We start from the raw sequence: 19,723 nt of genomic DNA on the forward strand, positions 1-19,723 counted from the left end.
ACAGGTTGAGTAAGGGAGTACACAAGCAACGTGTCTTGTGAGCCTACTCCTTCCATATTAGGATCCTCCGAAGAGGATAAATAAGTATCTTCCAAATATTTAGGAAGATATACGTGATCCCCAGCCTCCTGCACCTCAACAAGAGGGTCCTGAGGACTAGATGGGAATCTGCTATATTTAGTCCCACTATGGAGAGACATCATAACATCAATCTTCTTTCCCATTTACAAATGGTAAAAGAAAAAAAAAATGTTTGTATGATATATCCAGGGACTTAAGTGTTCTATGCTACAATAATTTACCCTGACTAGCCGTATCCCTCTCAGAGGAGGATGACATTCTTTTGGAAATGTCTTCAGTTTACAGTGAAAAACCAATGACCCTTTAGAGAAGTTCCTGGTCCCATTACCATTCATAGCCTGAAGCATAAAGCAGAGGCACTATGCAAAAGAATGTACATTGCTAGGCTATAGTTCAGTGCCATTAGCTGCTATTAATCCTAGTTTCAGTAAAGTATAACGTGTCAAAGGAATGTGTATTGTGTGTGTTCCCTGAACAAGCCATCCTCCTGTTCTGTTCCTCCACAGCCAGCAGCAGCTTTCACATATACAGCACTAAAATCAGCTTTCTCCACGTGTGGCCGGCGTCTGATGCCGTTAGCCATGCCCCCGCGAATTACGCCCCCCCTTCCATTCAAAGGAAAGTGCTTTCCCGCACGAACGGCGTCCTGTGGACATGCAGGCATGGCCGGGGGGGTAAATCCTCCACTGATGCGGCCGGGGTCTGTACCTTTTTTTTTTTTCAAAAAGGCAACTGCTTTGCATCGTGTCCTCTGAAGGAGGAAAAAAAAAAACTATATTGGGGGCACAGGAGGAGACCAGACTCCCCCTTCTTAAGGGAGGATCTGTTGCGGCTGGAGGAGAGGAGAGTGAGGGCTTCCTTGCTGTTTCCAGTGTCAGGACGGTGAGTGCTCAATACATCCCCCAGTGGGGACACATAGGCATCTGTCTTCTACAGACAGAACACAAAACTCCTGTAGAAACAGTGAATTTTCCACATCGCCTGCGGGACCAGGGTTCTTTTTAGTTGCCAAAAAGCATGGTACTTTAAGACCCTGCATTCACTATCGAGTAGGGATGAGCTTCGTGTTCGAGTCGAACATACGTTCGACTTGAACATCGGCTGTTCGTCTGTTCGGCGAAGTCCGAACATTTTGGTCCGTTCGCGCCAAAATCGTGTGGCGCTCACGGCCCACAATGCACTGCGATGGCGTAGTGCATTGCTGGCTCATGATTGGCCAAGCATGCACTGTAACCCCGCATGCTTGGCCAATCGCAGCGCCAGCAGCGAGGAGAGCCATAATTGGCCACAGGCAGGATGCCTGTGGCCAATCATAGCTCAGGCTGTGTAGTGCCCGCCCCACACTATATAAGGCCGCCAGCGCGGCGGCCTTGTGTAGTGTGTTGGCGTCTGAAGCAGTGGGTGTTCTGTGTACCTTCAACACAGTACACACCGATCGTTTTCGGCTGATTTTCGATCTTGCTGTTGTGTAGTGGTTGTTGTCTGCGTGCACTGACCGCAGTATACACCGCTATATTCACCTCACCTATATAGCTAGTGATCTATCTTTTATAATAGAGCTTGCAGTCAGTAGTGTTAGGCGCTTGTGCGTGCTGTCTGCGTGCTCTGTACCCAGTACATTCCGCTATATCCACCTACATAGCTGTTCTCTATTTGAGCCCACTTGCCATCTGCAGGAGTTATTGGAAGTTCTGTGTGTCTCCAGCACAGCACAGTATACATCTGTATATACCCCTTTATCTCTGGTGTTCTATAATAAAGGCATCTGCAGGAGTTAGTGGGTGTTCTGTGTACCTTCAACACAGTACACACTGATCGTTTTCGGACGATTTTCGATCTTGCTGTTGTGTAGTGGTTGTTGTCTGCATGCCCTGACCGCAGTATACACCGCTATATTCACCTCACCTATATAGCTAGTGATCTATCTTTTATAATAGAGCTTGCAGTCAGTAGTGTTAGGAGCTTGTGCGTGCTGTCTGCGTGCTCTGTACCCAGTACATACCACTATATCCACCTACATAGCTCTTCTCTATTTGAGACCACTTGCCATCTGCAGGAGTTATTGGAAGTTGTGTGTGCCTCCAGGCTCTGTGTCCAGAGACAACAGTGCTGGTCGTGGACGCGGTGCATTGTCATCAGCACGTGGCCATGGGACACGCTTGTCCTTTTCGGCAGCTGGACATGTTGAGCCGCAACATGCCAACGACTTGGTAGAGTGGATGACCAAGCCCTCTTCATCCTCCTCATCCTCTCTCACCCAGTCTCAGGGTACTAGCAAAGCAGCTGCCAACGCATCGTCTTCCCTCCTCTCAATGTCATCATCAGTGACTCCTTCCCTAGACCCACCACATCCTCCTGAGGAGTCTCCTGAACTCTTTGAGCACAGTGTTGGGTACATGCTCCAGGAGGATGCCCAGTGTTTTGTGGGCTCTGATGATGACACTCAGCTAGAGGAAGGCAGTAGCGTGAGCGCACAGAGAGGGGATGCTCAAGAAGGACAGCAATCTGGCAATCATGTTCCACAAGCTGCAGCATACTGCCAGGTTTGCAACAGCGATGAAGAGGGAGGGGATGATGAGGGCACTGACTCCACGTGGGTGCCTGGAAGGAGAGAGGAGGTGGAGGAGGAGGAGGCACATGTCCAACGAGGCAGGATGCCCTCCGGGGGCCAGCTTAGGGGCAGCACACCAACTGAATCACACCGCAGAGCTCCGCCTGTGCAGGGCGCTGCCTCTGCGTGTTATTCTAAAAGTTCTTTGGTGTGGGCCTTTTTTGAGACGAGTGCATCAGATCGCACCGCTGCTATTTGCAACATATGTCTCAAGCGTATCTCGCGTGGCCAAAACATCAGCCGCTTGGGCACCACATGCTTGACCAGACATATGTTGACCTGCCATGCAGCTCGTTGGCAAGCGTACCTCAAAGACCCACACCAAAGAACAAAGTGGACCTCTCCTTGCTCCTCATCAGCTGGCATCTCCAACCCCACTAGACCTTTAGTCCTCTCTGAAACCTGCTCTGAGAGGAATGAAGGTGTAGAATTAGGTGTGTCACAGCCAAGTGCTTCCGGGAACTCTGCTAGCGGTACACCCACGTCCGATTATAGCAGGCAAATGTCCCTGCCCCAGCTGCTGGACCGGCGAAAGAAGTCCACTCCCAGCCATCCACATGCCCAGCGGTTGAATGCTAGCTTGGCTAAATTGCTAGCACTTCAACTGCTGCCTTTTCAGTTGGTAGACTCGGCCTCCTTCCGTGAGTTTGTACAATGTGCGGTTCCTCAGTGGCAGGTCCCCAAACGCCACTTTTTCTCACGGAAGGCGATTCCGGCTTTCTACCGGCATGTGGAAGGCAATGTCCTTGCCTCGCTGGACAGGGCGGTCAGCGGTAAGGTGCATATTACCGCTGACTCATGGTCCAGAAGGCGTGGACAGGGACGTTACCTGTCTTTCGCGGCCCATTGGGTCACTCTTCTGGCAGCTGGGAAGGATGCAGGACAAGGTGCAGTAGTGTTGGAGGTTGTTCCGCCACCACGCCTCCAAAATGCTACTATTGGTTGTGACACACCTCTCTCCTCCACCCCCTCCTCTTCTTCTTCCTCCATGGCCTCTTCCAGTGCTCTGTCCTCAGAACCAGCGGTGCTTCGTAGGCGTTCCAGGGGCTACGCAAGTACGCAGGCAAAACGATGCCACGCCGTGCTTGCGTTGGTTTGTTTGGGGGACAGGAGCCACACTGGGGCGGATGTTTCGTCAGCTCTGCAGGGGCAGGCCGTGAGGTGGTTGACGCCACACCAGCTTAAGCCAGGAATGGTGGTTTGTGACAATGGCACCAACCTCCTCTCCGCCCTCCGACAGGGACAACTGACCCATGTGCCCTGTGTAGCTCACGTCCTTAACCTGGTGGTGCAGCGGTTCTTGGGCAGGTACCCCAGCTTACAGGATGTCCTGAAGCAGGCCAGGAAAGTCTGTGTGCATTTCCGCCGATCATTTAATGCCTGTGCTCGGCTGGCTGAGCTCCAAAAGGAGTTGAACCTGCCCAAGAACCGCCTTATATGTGACATGCCCACCAGATGGAACTCAACGTTGGCCATGCTGCAGCGGCTGCACACGCAGCAGAGGGCCATCAATGAGTACCTGTGTGACTACGGCACCAGGACAGGGTCAGGGGAGCTCGGTTTTTTCTCACCACGCCAGTGGGGCATGATCAGGGATGCATGCACTGTCCTGTCACCATTTGAGGAGGCCACAAGGATGGTGAGCAGTGACAGTGCATGCATCAGTGACACTGTACCTCTTGTCCACCTCTTGGAGCATTTGCTGCGTGGAATAATGGACAGGGCACTTGAGGCAGATCAGAGGCAGGAAGAGGAGGACTTCCTTGCCTCTCAAGGCCCCCTTTATCCAGACAGTGTTCCTGCTGTGCCACCCATCACACAGGAAGAGGAGGAGGAGGAGGAAGAGGAGGAGGAGGATGATTGTGTCAGCATGGAGGTGGAGGCTGGCACTCAGCATCAGCAGCAGTCTTGTAGGGATGATTTACAGTCCCAAGAAACACGTGGACTTGTACGTGGCTGGGAGGAGGTAGCTGCGGATCATGTTGTCCTTAGTGACCCAGAGGACTCCGGACCGAATGCCTCAGCTAACCTACGCTGCATGGCCTCCCTGATCCTGCAAAGCCTGCGGAAGGATCCTCATATTCTTCGGATCAAGGAGAGGGACCATTACTGGCTGGCCACTCTCCTTGATCCAGGGTACAAGGGTAAGGTTGCCGACCTTATCTTGCCATCGCAGAGGGAGCAGAGGATGAGACATCTCCGGGAGGCCTTGCAGAAAGGTCTGTGCAACGCGTTCCCAGAGACTGGGAGGTTACAAACTCCTGGTCCTGGACAACGTGTTGCTGAGGCATCGGTCAGAAGGAGCGGTGGAGAAGGTGGCCGTCTGACTGATGCTTTCAGACAATTTTTTAGTCCGCAGCCCCAAGGTATGATCGGTTCCAGCACCCATCGCCAGCGTCTGATTTACATGGTGCAGGAATACCTAGGGGCAAGGTCAGACTTGGACACCTTTCCCACCGAAAATCCTCTGGCTTACTGGGTCTTGAGAATGGATCACTGGCCAGAGCTTGCACAGTATGCAATTGAGCTACTGGCCTGTCCTGCATCCAGCGTTCTTTTGGAATGCACCTTCAGTGCTGCTGGTGGCTTTGTTACCGATCACAGGGTGCGCCTGTCCACCGAATCAGTTGATCAACTGACCTTCATCAAGATGAATCAGTCTTGGATCACCCACAGCTACCAAGCACCTGAAGCTGATGTAACAGAATAATTTGTTTTGAAATATCACATCCCTTCAAGACTGCCTATGCTGATGCTGAGTGACTGTCCTGTTATGTTGATTGTCTATCCTCTTCCTCCTCCGCTGATATGTTGGAAGAACATTTCTGGTTCTGGGTGATGCCATCAGCCCAATTTTTCTGCCCCTGTTTAACAGGGGCCTTTAATTACAATTTTTGATGCAATGCTTTGCAGCAGGGCTAATTTCTGCAATAAAACTAGAGTATATGGGAGAGGTTGCAGTGTGGTGGCACCAGCACCAGTGCCTAAGGCCCAATTTTTCTGCCCCTGTTTAACAGGGGCGTTTAAGTACACTTTTTGATGCAATGCTTTGCAGCAGGGCTAATTCCTGCAATCAAACAAGAGTATATGGGAGAGGTTGCAGTGTCATGGCACCAGCACCAGTGCCTAAGGCCCAATTTTTGTGCCCCTGTTTAACAGGGGCGTTTAAGTACAATTTTTGATGCAATGCTTTGCAGCAGGGCTAATTCCTGCAATAAAACTAGAGTATATGGCAGAGGTTGCAGTGTGGTGGCACCAGCACCAGTGCCTAAGGCCCAATTTTTCTGCCCCTGTTTAACAGGGGCGTTTAAGTACAATTTTTGATGCAATGCTTTGCAGCAGGGCTAATTCCTGCAATAAAACTAGAGTATATGGGAGAGGTTGCAGTGTGGTGGCACCAGCACCAGTGCCTAAGGCCAAATTTTTCTGCCCCTGTTTAACAGGGACATGTAATTAACAATTCTTGATATAATATTTCACAGGAGGGCCCCTTATAGTGTTGTGGCACCAGCACCACAACCACCAAAAGTCGATTTTTCTACAATGGCATGTAATTACAATTCTTGATATAATCGTTCACAGCAGGGCGCTCCAGCGCCCACCAAGAGTCACTTTGAGGGCTTACAATGTTGTGGGAAAACCAACACCTTGTTCCGCCATTTCTGCAGAGCATATAGGGCAGGCCCCTACTTTCAAACATCCAACTTACAAACATCTCCTACTTGCAAACGGAAGGAGACAACAGCAAGTAAGATGAAAAAAGATGGACGACAAAATAAATTATACAGGGGTGATAACCCTTCCCTATGTTTTCCAAAAAGCTTAAAAATTGTTTTTTTTGACTGGAGCTACACTTTAAAAATGTACCAGTTAAAAATTCAGATTCAACTTAACACAACAAACCTACACAGTCCCTGTCTTGTTTGCACCGCCTGTATACTGCTGTTCTGAGTATATAGGGCCTGGGGGCCACACGCATTTCCTTTTTTAAATATGGGTACAGGGTTTCCCTTAATATGCGTACAAGACCCAAATAGGCTGGTAATGGGCAGGGAGGGCTACCCATGCCATTTTTCTCAATGATTTTCAACCATATTGCAGGAACCAGATATAACATTAAAACCGCAAGCAGTTTTAAATGGTGTTATTTCCGTTTAATGTCATTTTGTGCAGGGACTGTTCTAAACACGGGAAACACGTGGTACTTCACAGGCATCCTACAGACACCCCCCAGGCACCATATTTAAAGGAATATTTCACTTTTTTTTTCACTTTAATCGTCATTAAAATCAGTGCTCCCGCCAAAACGGCCATTTTTAAAAACATTTTAGGCATTGACCCATGTCCCCTGGGGCAGGAGCCAGGTCCCCAAACCCTTTTTAGGACAGTATCTTGCATATTAGCCGTTAAAATTAGCACTTTTAATTTCGAACGTTCGAGTCCCATAGACTTCAATGGGGTTCTAACGTTCCTACGAATTTGGGGTCCGTTCGAAAGTTCTGGTGCGAACCGAACCGGGGGGTGTTGGGCTCATCCCTACTATCGAGGCTTAAATGTAGTGACAATCAAAATCGGTACCCCTTACCCTTAATATCTGAGCCATTTGACAGGTTGAAAGGTGCCTGCATTTTTACTAGGTTAGATCTCAAGGGTGCATACAATCTGCTATGAATACAGGAGGGTGATGAATGGAAAACTGTATTTAACACTGCAGAACATCATTATGAATACTTTGTTATGCCCTTTGGGTTGTGTAATGCCCCAGCAGTGTTCCAAAACGTTGTTAACCACCTCACGACCGCCCTATAGCCGAATGGCGGCCGTAGAGCAGGCGCGTTCATCCGGGAGGCTGTCCCTGGACGTCCTAATGTTTACTTCCGCAATGCGCGCCGCCGCGGGCGCTCATCGCGGAAGTTCTGTGTTCACCGTGTCCCCCGGGGACAGGCAAACACAGATCGCTGTAAACGGCCAATCACAGCGGCCGTTTACAGCGCGATCGGCGTGTCCAATGGGAGATGATCTCATATGTAAACATATGAGATCATCTCTCAGCACCGCTCTCCCTCCTCACACAGACAGAGTGTGAGAGGGGAGAGATGAACGGCTGCAGCGGCAAAAAAAAAAAGTAAAAAAAAAAAGTGCCATCCTCCCCCAGCAGTGCCATTCATCCTCCCCCAGCAGTGCCATCCTGCCCCAGTGCCATCCGCCCCAGTGCTACCTGCCCCCAGTGCTACCTGTTGTCAGTGCCATTTGTTCCCAGTGCCATCTGTCATCAGTGCCACATATAAGTGCCATCTGTCATCAGTGCCATGTGTCATCAGTGCCACATAGTGCCATCTGTCATCAGTGCCACGTATTAGTGCCATCTGTCATCAGTGCCATTTGTCATCAGTGCCACCTGTCAGTGTCACGTGCCATCTGTTGTCAGTGTCACATGTCATCAATGCCACTTATCAGTGCCATCTGTCATCAGTGTCACGCGTCATCGGTGCCATGTATTAGTGCCATCTGTCATCGGTGGCACGTATTAGTGCCACGTATTAGTGCCATCTGTCATCAGTGCCACGTATTAGTGCCACGTGTCTTCAGTGCCATGTATTAGTGCCACGTGTCATCAGTGCCATGTATAAGTGCCAGGTGTCATCAGTGCCACATATTAGTGCCATCTGTCATCAGTGCCACATATTAGTGCCATCTGTCATCAGTGCCACGTGTCATCAGTGCCACGTATAAGTGTCATCATTGCCACATATCAGTGCCATCTGTCATCAGTGTCACGTGTCATTGTCTTGGTGCTTCAAAAGTGTAATAAATAGTCAACAAGTTAGATGTGTAATTTATGTTCCTAGAACACATGATGGCGCTACCTGCATGTTGGGCCTCTCTATGTGTCCAGGCTGTGAAAAAGTCCCACACATGTGGTATTATAATACTCAGGAGGAGTAGCAGAATTTTTTGGGGGGTGTCATTTGTGGTATACACATGCCATGTGAGAGAAATAACCTATTACAATGACAATTTTGTGGAGAAAAAAAAATGAAAAATCTTAATTTTGCAAAGAATTGTGGGAAAAAAATGACAACATCAAAAAGCTCACTATGCCTCTTACTAAATACCTTGAAATGTCTACTTTCCAAAAAGGGGTCATTTGGTGGGTATTTGTACTTCTCTGACTTGTTCGGGTCACAAGAAGCGAGATAGTCCACCAGTACATCAGATGTGATCAATTTTGTGCGATTCGCACCACAGCTTGTAGACTCTATAACTTTCACAAAGACCAAATAATATCCACTAATTTGGGTTATTTTTACCAAAGATATGTAGCAGTATAAATTGTGGCCAAAATTTATGAAGAAAAATTTATAATTTGCATAATTCTGTCACAGAAACAAAGAAATATGCGTTTTTTTTCAAAATTTTCGGTCTTTTTTCATTTATAGCGCAAAAAATAAAAACCCCAGAGGTGATCAAATACCACCAAAAGAAATCTCTATTTGTGGGAAAAAAAGGACAAAAAATTAGTTAGGGTACAGTGTTGCATGACTGAGTAATTGTCATTCAAAGTGTGAGAGCACCGAAAGCTGAAAATTGGTCTGGGCAGGAAGGGTGTTTAAGTGCCCAGTAAGCAAGTGGTTAAAGCAGATCCCTGAAGATCTTGTTATCAATTTCTTGTCATCTATCTGGATGACATTCTCTTTTCGGATAATCTGATTGTTCTCAGAAACCATGTCCGGATTGTACTTGAGCCCCTTCGAAAAAATAATCTGCAAGCCAAGATGGAGAAATGTTCTTTTATATGTTCTGAGGTCCTGTTTCTGGGATGCTTTGTCTCTAGTATTTCAGGAGCAGTGATTTTAATGATGCTTAAAGTGAAAAAAAAAAAGCTAAATATTCCTTTAACTATCGTACCTGGGGCATGTTTCCTGTGCTTAGAACAGTCCCTGCACAAAATGACATTTTTAAAGGAATAAAAGTAATTTTAAAATAGCTTGCAGCTTTAAAGTAATGTCTGGTCCCGGCCATATGGATGAAAATCAGTGAGACAAATGGCATGGGTCCCCCCCCCCCCCAGTCCATTACCAGGCCCTTTGGGTCTTGTATGGATATTAAGGGGAATCCCGCACCCAAATTAAAAAAAGGAAAGGCATGGGGCCCCCCCAAGCCCTATATACTCTGAACAGCAATATACAGGCGGTGAAAACAAGACAGGGACTGTGTAGGTTTGTAGTGTTAAGTAGAATCTGTTTGTAATTTTGAACTGGTACATTTTTAAAGTGTAGCTCCAGGCAAAAAATTCTGTCCCAATGAGAAATGTTTTTTTGAAAATTTGGGGTTTTTAGTAAAACAAGGATTGGTGATGAAGCATCAGTGGAGAGGAGACACGTTTTTCCCATATCAACTCTTACAGGAGAGAATTTCCCTTCCTAGGGGTAGATTTCAATCTCACTTCCTGTTGTCTCCTTCCGTTTGCAAGTAGGAGACGTTTGTAAGTTGGATGTTTGAAAGTAGGGGCCTGTCCTATATGCTCTGTGGAAATTTGGGTCTAAGGTGTTCAAAGTTATTCTTGGTGAGCGCTGGAACGCCCTGCTGTGAACTTTTATATCAAGAATTGTAATTACATGCCATTGTTGAACAGTGGTAGAAAAATTGGGCCTTTGGTGGTGGTGGTGTTGCCACAACACTGTAAGCCCTCGCAGTTACTCTTGGTGGCGCAGGAATGGGCCCTGCTGTTAAATATTAGATCAAGAATTGTAATTACACGTCCCTGTTGAACAGGGGCATAAAAATTGGGCCTTAGCCACTGGTGCTGGTGCCACAACACTGCAACCACTCACAAATATTGTAGTTGAGAGCAGCAATGAACCCTCCTGCAAAATATTGCATAAAATTTTTTTAATTACATGTCCCTGTTAAACAGGGGCTGAAAAATTGGGCCTTAGCCACTGGTGCTGGTGCCACAACACTGCAACCACTCACATATATTGTAGTTGAGAGCAGCAATGAACCCTCCTGCAAAATATTGCATCAAAATTTTTTAATTACATGCCCCTGTTAAACAGGGGCTGAAAAATTGGGCCTTAGCCACTGGTGACGGCACCCAGAACCAAAAATGTTCTTACAAGCTATCAGCATGATCATTGAGGAGGAAGAGGATAGTCACTCAGCATAACAGGATAGTCACTCAGCATCAGCATAGGCCGTCTTGAAGGGATCTGACATTTAAAAAAAAAAATATTCGGTTACATCAGCATTAGGTGCTTGGTAGCTAGTGGTGGTCCAGGACTGACTCATTTTTATGAAGGTCAGTTGATCAACCGAATCAGTGGACAGGCGCACCCTGTGATCAGTTACAAAGCCTCCAGCAGCACTGAATGTGCGTTCTAAAAGAACGCTGGATGCAGAACAGGCCAGTAGCTCAATTGCATACTGTGCAAGCTCTGGCTAGTGATCCATCCTCAAGACCCAGTAACCCAGAGGATTTTCGGTGGGAAAGGTGTCCAAGTCTGATCTTGCCCCTAGGTATTCTTGCACCATGTAAATAAGATGCTGGCGATGGTTGCTGGAACTGATCATACCTTGGGGCTGCGGAATAAAAAATTGTCTGAAAGCATTGGTCAGACGGCCACCTTCTCCACCGCTCCTTCTGTGACTGACCAAAAGCCTCAGCAACACGTTGTCCAGGACCAGGAATTATTAACCTCCCAGTCTCTGGGAACGCATTGCACAGACCTTTCTGCAAGGCCACCCAAAGATGTTTCATCCTCTGCTCCCACTGCGATGGCAAGAGAAGGTCCACAACCTTACCCTTGTAATGTGGATCAAGGAGAATTGCCAGCCAGTAATGATCCCTATCCTTGATCCGATGAATATGAGAATCCTTCGGCAGGCTTTGCAGGATCAGGGAGGCCAGGCAGCGTAGGTTAGCTGAGGCATTTGGTCCGGAGTCCTCTGGGTCAAGGACATTTCCTTCCACATGCCGATAGAGACCCGGAATCTCCTTCCGTGAGAAAAAGTGGTGTTTGGGAACCTGCCACTGAGGAACCGCACATTGCACAAACTCAAGGATGGGGGCCAAGGCTACCAACTGAAAAGGCAGCAGTTGAAGTGCTAGCAATTTAGCCAAGCTACTAACTTCTTTCGACGGTCCAGCAGCTGGGGCAGGGAAATTTGCCTGGTACAATCGGACGTCGGTGTACCACTAGCAGATTGCCTGCAAGTACTTGGCTGTGACACACCTAATTCTACATCTTAATTCCTCTCAGTGCAGGTTTCAGAGAGGACTTAAGGTATAGTGGGGTTGGAGATACCATCTGACGAGGAGCAAGGAGAGGTTCGCTTTGTTCTTTGGTGTGGGTCTTTAAGGTACGCTTGCCATTGAATGGCATGGCAGGTCAACATATGTGGTGCCCAAGCGGCTGATGTTTTGGCCATGCGAGATACGCTTGAGACATATGTTGCAAATAGCAGTGGTGCGATCTGCTGCTATCATCTCAAAAAAGGCCCACACCAATGAACTTTTGGAATAACATGCAGAGGCAGCGTCCTACACAGGAGGAGCTCTGTGGTGTGATTCAGTCGGTGTGTTGCCCTTAAGATGGCTCCTGGAGGGCATCATGCCTTGTTGGAGATGTGCCTCCTCCTCCTTATCTCTCCTATCAGGCACCCATGTGGAGTCAGCGACCTCATCATCCCTTTCCTCCGCATCACTGGAGCAAACCTGGCAGTATGCTGCAGCGGGTGAACAGGACAGCTATCAGGCAGTCATTCTTGGGCATCCCCTCTCTCTGGGCTCATGCTACTGCCTTTCTCTAGCTGGGTATCATCATCAGAGCCTTCAAAATGCTGGGCATCCTCCTGGAGCATGTACACAACGCTGTGCTCAAACAGTTCAGGGGACTCCTCAGGAGCACATGGTGGGTCTAGGGAAGGAGTGACTGATGCCACGGCGCAATACACTGACTGCGACTGCTGCAGCAGCCTGTGGTATAGGACCAGAACAACACAAGAAATTGGGGTAGCTTGAGGAGTACATTGTGCAGGTGGCACAATACACTGACTGTAACTGCTGCCTGTGGTATAGGACCAGAACAACACCAGCAATTGGGGTAGCTTCAGGTGTACACTGTGCAGGGGGCACAATACATCAACTGTAACTGCTGCAGCTGCCTGTGGTATAGGACCAGAACAACACCAGCAATTGGGGTAGCTTCAGGTGTACACTGTGTAGGGGGCACAATACACCGACTGTAATTGCAATAGCTTCAGAGGAAATAAAACACACTGTCTCTCCATCTATCTCTCTCTATGAGCTGCAACACTCTATGCAAGGCCGCCACACAGATGGCCTTATATAGTGTGGGGCGTGTACTAAACCCCCATAGCCCTAATTGGCCACAGGCACCCTGCCAATTATAGCTCTCTTCGCTGATGGCACTGTGATTAGCCAAGCATGCACTTGTGACCCGCATGCTTGGCCAATCACAGTGCCAATCATCAGCCAGCAATGCATTGCGGTGGCACAGTGCACTATGCCCAAAATGTTCTGGTTTCACTGAACGGACGAACCGCCAGTGCCAGTGTGCCAGTTTATAAACAGTAGGGATGAGCTGAGTGTTTGAGTCGAACCCATGTTCGACTCGAACACTCAGCTCATCCCTACTCTTTATAAACCAGAAGTTGAGCAAAAAAGTAAATGCTTACATGAATTGTTTTACACCAAGCATATGATAATTGTGGGGAAAAAAAGCTATAAAACATGTATTGTTAAGTCTTCCTTGACAGGCTTTGTGAAGCAAGAATTTAGAATATTTAAATCTCAAATGTATGGTACAATTGTTCTTCTATATTAGAGAGCTATCAAGCTGTTTCATTTCTGCCCTTTTGATGGCAAATTTTTGGTGGTCGGTGGCAGCATCCACCCCGACCCCAGCTCCCCCCCCCACTTAACTTGTTTACAATTTTTGGTGGTCGGTGGCAGAACACCCCCCCCCTCGCTTAATAGCTTTAAACTTTTTGGGGGTTGGGGGCAGCACCCACAGACCCCCCCCCCCCTTAGCAACTTTATTAAACTTTTGGTTGTCGGCGGCAGCAACCCCCCCACCCCTGGTTATCAACTTTATGAGTGATTTACAGGTTGCAGATATGTGCGATTTACAGGTTGCAGAATGCAGATGTGTGATTTACAGGCTGCAGAATGCAGATATGTGCGATTTACAGAATGCAGATATGTGCAATTTACAGGTTGCAGAATGCAGATGTGTGATTTACAGGCTGCAGAATGCAGATATGTGCAATTTACAGGCTGCAGAATGCAGATATGTGCGATTAACAGAATGCAGATATGTGCAATTTACAGGTTGCAGAATGCAGATATGTGCGATTTACAGGTTGCAGAAAAGGTTCCTGATGTGGGTATACAAAAGATAGGCATGATTCATCTGCTTTAGTAGTATATAATGTGTATAATGTGCAGCCTGGTATATGATGTGCAGAACCCTATGTATAATGTGCAGCCTTGTATATGATGTGCAGAGCCCGGTATGGTATGATGTACACATATATATACATCTGGTATATGATGATGTGCAGAGCCCGGTGTATAACGTGCAGCCTGGTATATGATTATGTGCAGAGCCCTGTGTATAATGTACAGCCTGGTATATGATTATGTGTAGAGCCCTGTGTATAATGTACAGCCTGGTATATGATGATGTGTAGAGCCCTGTGTATAATGTGCAGCCTGGTATATGATAATGTGCAGAGCCCTGTGTATAATGTGCAGCCTGGTATATGATGTGCAGAGCCCTGTGTATAATGTGCAGCCTGGTATATGATGCAAACTGCGTAAAATCTTGTAGTGGGTCAGATGTGGTTCTCATGCCATAGTTTGGAGACCCCTAGTCTATACTTCCTTTCAAGTGTGCAATATAAAAAGGGAAATACCCCAAATTAACAACTGATAGCTATTGTTTTTCCAAGATAAACTGAAAATTTCTGGCTGTCTTTTTCACATGGCAATATTTTATAAACATGCATCCAGAACAGCTTGAAAAATGTGGTGATCAGGTTGAACCTACATAATGTACCCTGTACACTTGTTCTCTTAAGTCTATTGTGAGTATAAAAGCCAGCCACAAACTCATCACAGGGATGGTGGGAACCCCTCATTATGGGCACAGCGGGTGTACAGACTCAGGAACTCAGCACAGGCATGGTGGGAACCCCTCATTATGGGCACAGTGAGTCTGCATATGATGTGCACAGTGAGGCTACATTTGATGGAATAGACACTTGGATTTGGCAGCCATACTTATCTCGTAAACTTACCCTGATTCTCACTTGACTCATAGGTACTAATCATTGTGGAATTTGTTTTTCAAAATGAATGACAATTCAGTTCTATCTTTGAAGCAAGTGCCCTTCACAAGGTGTTCAGATGATGGGGAAAAAAAAAAAAAGGAGGATAAAGGAGCTTGCACCACATCAATCCAAATTGCAAATTCAGCAGAGGTCAAGTGATCGTGGTCCAGTTTACACTCAAAGCTTTTCCGCCACTTCATATAGCAAATGGAGTTGGCTAGCTGGAAGTGATGTAACTAATGCCTATTACTGTTTTCCCTGGTTTCTTTTTCAAAGTCATGGCACTGACACATTGTGGATATCAACAGGAGTTTGCGACCTAAAGCCTGTCTAGAATGAAATTGTGCTGGTGGTGCATTTGAGCTGGCTTTGCGTGGTCATGACGAGAGCGAGACATCAGAGAATCCTGGGATATTCCGTGGCTTGGTCGATTTTGTTGCTTCACTTGATCAAGTTTTGAAAGAGCGCCTTGAGAATGCCACGGTTTTTAAGGGAACTTCAAAAACTGTGCAGAACGAGCTGTTGGACTGTATGCTGTCTGTTGTGAAGCACATTATTCAAGAAGCACGGAGCAGTGATTTTCTCAATCCAGGCCGACGAAACCACTGATATTGCCACACAGTGCCAACTTGTGATTGTACTGTGCTACATTGATGCCAAAAACAAAGTACAGGAGAGGATTTTTGAGTTTATTCCTCTGCATTCAACCACAGCAGATTCCATTGCTACAGCACTACAAGAGCACCTTGCTGTCATCCTTCCAGAGGATCAGAAGAATAAACGAATCTCCCAAGCATATGATGGAGCCAGCATGATGAGGGGTGCCACAGTTGTTCAAAAGAAGATTCAATATGTGCACCCAAATGCCCATTACATCCACTGCTATGCACATCAGCTCAATCTGATAATGCAACAGGCCACTTCTCAAATGCCCAAAGTGAGACTATTTTTTTGCTAAACTTGGAGGATTTGACAGCTTTTTTGCCAGATCACCCAAGCGCACAGATGTTCTTGATAAAATAGTTGCCCATAGACTACCGACATCAAGCAGATGGAACTTCCACAGCCGTGCCGTCAATACTGTGTTTAAGCACAGAGAGGACCTCATCCGCTGTTTTAAAACAATGTGAGACTCAGATGACTTTACCATGAGAGAGGCAGCAGGCTTTGCCGTGCTTCTGGATGATCAGGATTTTACATTTTTCTGATGCTTTTCCACAACATCATGCCCCATGTGGACCTCCTCTATGTCAAACTTCAGAAGGACATAGATTCAGTCTACATTAAGGGGAGCATCCAGCAGTTCCAGAAGTACATACAAGAGATCAGGTAGCAGCTGTATTCCTCCTTTTCATGTGTTGTTGTTATTGTTATTATTTTTATTATTATTGTTCATACATTTTGCTGAGATTCTATCCCATCCTTGGTTTACCAAAGCAGTCAAGGTGGTTCTCAACCGAGGAGGTGGTGCTCGCTGAATCCAGGAGAACATAAACGCATTGAATCTGAGGGGAGTTTTTATTTGTTGCAATATTTGTCTTTTTGATAGCTCCCTCTTATAGATATAAAGATTGGAAAGAAAAATATTTTTCTTACAATATTCATATAAAATTATGTGATCTAAAAAGGATTCGTTATTCCCTCTAGTGGATAACATGACTATTACAGCCTTCATCTGTGTTAGCTGTTTGAGCATCAGAAATGCATGAAACCTGACATATTTACCAAGAATGTCTTGTACATGTGTATGGTGTTCTGAGAAGTTATGGATTATAAACCACTGAAACTTATCTCCCTTTATAACTTAAAACTGAACATTTAAAATAACCAGTTTTAAGCCTGCACTGCTGGGCTCCACTTCTGAGTGTTCCACAGGCACGCCAGGTTCCAACATCCACCGCTTTGTAGGCCGCCCTCTTCCCCTGTCAGCTGCAGGTGACCTCCTCACAGCTGATGCGCTGGCCGGTCTCCGTTACAATATTCGACTCCTCGCATTGTTGCTGACATCAGCCGCGAGCGCTCTGGCCCGACCCGGACTCCCAGGCACTGCCTGTGACCCGGAGGTGTGCGCCGCCATGTCAGAACTTCCTTGGGCAGACACGCCCCTCCTCACACGCCACTTACCGCTCTGTTGGACAGGGCCGACACCACGAGCCAGGCCAGCGCCCATGGCTCTCTCTCTCCCCCGCTGGACTGGCGCGCTGACCGGAGCATTGCCAGACATGCCAGCCGCACGCTCCGGAATCCTGATGATAGAGGATGGGACCGGCGTGACATGCCGAGGAGACCCCATCCCCCACGGGCTCTGCTGGAGTTGGGGATTCCTTCCAGGCGCATCCTTCACTAAAGCCTGCATACGCTTAGCAGGGGTGCCTGAAGGGCCTGATGGCAGGCTCCCGGTGTGGCGTTGAGCCCGAGGGGTCCTATTGGGGCTGAAGCTCTCCGGAGGCCAAGACCTCCGAGCACGCGGTGGCACAGGTCCCGGCCGGGAGAGACCCTGCTGGATCACGACTTGGCTCTGCACCCATGCAGCTCCATGAACATCGGTTGCAGCTCGAAGCTTGGCTAACAAGCGATCTAGCTCACTCATCATGCTTGTAAGGAGAGCACACCCCACAACTTTGATGTTCTCCTAATGGTTTCTTAGAGCTCTGCTAAAGCCCCATCCCCCTTACTGTAGCTAATACGTCCCAAGCTCTGCACTAACACTGCCTCCCCTCTGCAACTTATCTATACCACCCACTTCCTTAACCCCTTAGGTGCAGGCTGGCCTTAAAATGGAAGTAAACCCTTCCAAACAACTTTGACCTACAGGTAAGCCTAGATTAAGGCTTACCTGTAGGTCCAAGTAATATCTCCTAAACCTATATGGTTTAGGAGATATTTGCCCGAAAATGGGCACCGCTGTCTACGGCGCATGCGCCGTAGACAGCGGCGCGCAGGCGCACTAAATGCGGCAAGTCCAAGAATGGATTTGCCTAATTTGTCGACTCCCGTGCGCATGCGCGGGAGTGACGTCATCGCGGCTCCGCCGAATGGCAGCGTCGGAGCTCCGAGACGCGACTCCCGTGCGCATGCGCGGGAGTGACGTCATCGCGGCTTCTCCGCTGTCATTCGTCGGAGCTGCGAGAGACGCCACAACCAAGATGGATGCGGCGGACTACAGGTGACAGCGGCGACTTCGCTGGCTCCTGTGTCAGGTAAGTGACACATAATGAGCTACTATGCGATGCATAGTAGTCCATTATGCTTTACCTTTGCAGGGAAAAAAAGAGGAAGTAAACCCATCAGGGTTTACTTCCTCTTTAACACCCTGTCATGTCACCCCTCCGCTGACTGCGTTCCTGCTCAGCTATGGGCCTCCCTGGCTTGTCTTGTATCACATGTGCAGATATAGGAAAAGTTCAGTCTCTTTAGCCAACAGGCTGATATATAGACAAAGTACACAGCTCTAGCCAGAGCTACAGTCTCTTATATGGTTTTGCTCATCCCAGCAGGTACACAATCCTGCAAAGGATCCTCTCACACAGCATGCTGCTGTGTCCCTCTCTCCAAACACACTTCTCCTCTCTGACATTTTCAACTCAGCTGGCAATAATCAGGTCTGAAGGCGAAGTGCCTGCCCTGTTCAATTTACCCCTTCTTAACCCTTCCCCAGGTTGACTTTCCACAATACTGGACCCTGCGTTGGGAATTGGAGTGGGTTGGCGTACGCATTTCAGGGCATTGCACCTTTGTCAACAACATCCCACTACAGATGAAAAGCCGGCTTATAAACTGTCAGGGGAGGTAAATTTAAACATAAAAAAAAAAAAAAAAACATAATAATTGCAGCTGCATGGGATGTGTAGTGGGATGACATAGATTTAGGTTTATAAGTTCATGCCCTCTGTTAATTTTTCAGGCACCCCATCTTTCACTGTGCTGATATTATCTACCTGTTAGATACTCTTGTCTCACTTTCACAGGGGCAGGGAGGAAGCCTGGCATGTTCACTATCCTACTTTTTCTACCCATCTATAGTTAGGAGTTACATTTATTTCAGTAACTTGTTTCTGTGGGGAGAGCTGATTTCATGAGCTATGACCTTCTGCTATTTCACAAACACACACAAACTCAGTGAAAGGGCTGTAGGCTCTGTATACACCTGAGAAGACTTTTTCCATTATTAAAGTTATGCGAAAAGATTGCCATTGACAAAATAGAATTCAAGCATCAAGTATCATTTCTACTGCGGGTAATTATTTTTTTCCTCCAAAACTAACATGCATATTAATTCATATATGCTATGACTATGTATAACAATGTGTTACTGTAAATGAAAGACCAACCTGACCAGTTGTCCTGAGAGAGGTCCTCTGAGGTTATGCTTTAGTTTCAATGCCCCACAGACAGCTTGCTATCATTCAAACCTGCCAAAACCATAGGTATTAAAAAAAAGGACATGTTTAATGTCTACAGCACCATTACTAATTGAGAATTCCACTTCAAGGTAAATACAAATATAATACATGATGAAGCTATTATCCACATACAGTACACAAATACCTTAAACATATTTGACAAAACAATATAAATCTGGTAAAAAAAAAAAAATGCACACAAGATTACATGTATGTGCTTGCCTCTCTACTTCACTGTTACAAAAATCATAATAATCCATAGGTAACA

General features: G+C 47.1%; 1 protein-coding gene across 12 annotated transcripts in view; it reads right to left on the reverse strand.

Annotated features, from left to right (window-relative positions):
- CUNH10orf71 (chromosome unknown C10orf71 homolog) overlaps positions 1-19,723 on the reverse strand; it is a 1,142,779-nt gene that overhangs the window by 167,564 nt on the left and 955,492 nt on the right. For all 12 annotated transcript variants that reach the window (XM_077454814.1, XM_077454812.1, XM_077454819.1 and 9 more), the window contains one exon: positions 19,384-19,464. The gene's annotated coding sequence lies outside the window, so the exon portion shown is untranslated. The remainder of the gene's footprint in view (positions 1-19,383; positions 19,465-19,723) is intronic.

The sequence above is a fragment of the Lithobates pipiens genome, unplaced genomic scaffold (genome assembly GCF_037356315.1).
Source record: "Lithobates pipiens isolate NorthernLeopardFrog02 unplaced genomic scaffold, aLitPip1_a1.2 Scaffold_25, whole genome shotgun sequence".
NCBI classification, from domain to species: Eukaryota; Metazoa; Chordata; class Amphibia; order Anura; family Ranidae; genus Lithobates; species Lithobates pipiens.